This window comes from Otolemur garnettii, unplaced genomic scaffold, assembly GCF_000181295.1.
Source record: "Otolemur garnettii isolate 467f Iridium unplaced genomic scaffold, OtoGar3 scaffold00031, whole genome shotgun sequence".
Lineage (NCBI taxonomy): Eukaryota > Metazoa > Chordata > Mammalia > Primates > Galagidae > Otolemur > Otolemur garnettii.
The window spans coordinates 6,186,829-6,189,254 of record NW_003852426.1 but is presented as its reverse complement, the minus strand read 5'-3'; the positions used below and the strand labels follow the sequence as shown (position 1 = coordinate 6,189,254).

The 2,426-nt window shown below is 44.5% G+C and overlaps 1 protein-coding gene across 1 annotated transcript in view; it reads right to left on the bottom strand.

Moving 5' to 3' along the window:
• FANCE (Fanconi anemia complementation group E) overlaps positions 1 to 2,426 on the bottom strand; it is a 15,857-nt gene that overhangs the window by 12,600 nt on the left and 831 nt on the right. The window lies entirely within an intron of this gene.

The following is a 2,426-nucleotide window of genomic DNA, read 5'->3' as shown; positions in this document are numbered from 1 at the left end:
CTACAACCAAAAAATAGCCAGGCGTTGTGGCGGGCACCTGTAGTCCCAGCTACTTGGGAGTCTGAGGCAAGAGAATCACTTAAAGCCAGGAGTTGGAGGTTGCTGTGAGTTGTGATGCCACAGCATTCCACCCAGGGTGACAGCTTGAGGCTCTGCCTCAAAAGAAAAAAGAAAAAGAAAAAGAAATGGATGGCACCTGTAGCTCAAGTGGCTAAGGCGCCAGCCACATACACCAGAGAGGGCAGGTTCGAATCCAGCCCAGGCCTGCCAAACAGTGACAACTACAACCAAAAAATAGCCGGGCATTTTGGCGGGCGCATGTAGTCCCAGCTACTTGGGAGGCTGAGGCAAGAGAATTGCCTGAACTCACAGGTTGAAGACCAGCCTGAGCAACAGCAAGACCTCACCTCTAAAAATAGCCAGATGTTGTGGCAGGCGCCTGTAGTCCCAGCTACTTGGGAGGCTGAGGCAAAAGGATCACTTGAGCCCAAGAGTTTGAGGTTGCTGTGAGCTATGACACCACAGCACTCTACCGAAGGCAACAAAGTGAGACTCTGTCTCAAAAAAAGGAAATTAAGCATTACTAATATTCAACATACGCATATCCAAGAAGAGTGGAAAACCCAAACCAGGAGTGGCTGAAGGCAGCACCTCACTTATTCCTGTTTTTGTTTTTGTTTTTTTCATCTTCTATGTATTTTTTTTTTAATAAACAAGAGTCTCACTTTGTCACCCTCAGTAGAGTGCCATGGCATCACAGCTCACAGCAACCTCCAGCTCTTAGGATTAGGCGATTCTCTTGCCTCAGCCTCCTGAGTAGCTGGGACCTCAGGCGCCCACCACAATGCCTGGCTATTTTTTTGTTGCAGTTTGGCTGGGGCTGGGTTCGAACCTTCCACCCTCGGTATATGGGGCCAATGCCCCACTCACTGAGCCACAGGCACCACCCCATCTTCTATGTATTTTAATTAACTTTGCTAGTTACATGCATTTATGGACATTGTATTATCTTTTATAACAAAAGGAATCCTCACAAAATGAACACATGGCTAAAAGGATGCACACACACAGATAATATCAATCATAGCACAACCAAATAAGAAAATGGCAGAAAGCCAGGCATGGTGGCTCACGCCTGTAATCCTAGCACTCTGGGAGGCCAAGGTGCTTAGTTGTTGGAAACCAGCCTGAGTAAGATCCTGTCTCTACTAAAAATTGAAAAATTAGCCAATCGCTGTGGTGCACACCTGTTGTCCAAGCTATTCAGAAGACTGATGCAAGAGGATCCCTTAAGCCCAAGAGTTTGAGGTTGCTGTGAGCTATGATGAAGCCAGGGCACTCTAGCCTAGGGCAACAGAATGAAATTCTGTCTCAAAATAAATAAATAAAGAAGAAAACAAAAGAAAATGGCAGAGCCCACACTTGGGTACCTAGGAGGAGTTGTCAGCTAAAGAAGTATCAAAAAAAGTTCAATGTTATTCAAAAAGCTAGAAATTATTGAGAACATTGAACTATGGATTTACAGTCAAGTGATCCTGCCTTAAAGTACTCATTATGCTGTGAAAAGTTGACAGTATAAAGCCAACACAATTAGCAGATGTTTATTCCATCCCTTATCACGTCTGTTTTAAAAATCTGTTTTTGTGGAACACATTATTCATAGTAAAGCATCACAAAAATGGAGAAGCAAGAATCCTATGTACTCAATTCTAATAGGAGGATAATAATGACTTAGTACACGGTGGGGGGCAGGAGGAGGGGAAGAGCAGAAAGAGGAAGCGGGAGAGAGGGGTGGAGAGTCACGGTGTGTAATATATCTTTTGGGGGTGAGACACATAAGAGGGACTTTACCTAAACAAATGCAATCAGTGTAACCTGGTTCGTTATACCCTCAATGAATCCCCAACAATAAAAAAAAATAAAATAAAGGCTCAGTGCCCGTAGCACAGTGGTTATGACTCCAGCCACATACTCCGAAGCTGGAGGGTTCAAACCCAGCTCTGACCAGCTAAACAATGACAACTGCAACAAAAAAATGGCTGGGTGTTGTGGCAGATGCCTGTAGTCCCAGCCACTCAGGAGGCTGAGGCAAGAGAATAGCTTAAGCCCAAGAGTTTGAGGTTGCTGTGAGTTGTGATGCCACCGCACTCTACCAAGGGTGACATAGTGAAACTCCGTCTCTAGACAATAAAAAAATAAATTAAAGAATAAAAGAATGCCATGTATTTAAAAGAGCTTTAAAAACCTGTTTTTTACTTTAATATTTTAACACGTGTACACTTTATGTACAAGTTCAACTTTTTCAGAGCTGGAAGTATGCAATTAACATCGATTTGAGGGCGGCGCCCCTAGCTTAGCCACACGCACCGCACCGAGGCTGGCGGGTTCCAACCTGGCCCGGGCCTGCTAAACAACAATGACAACTG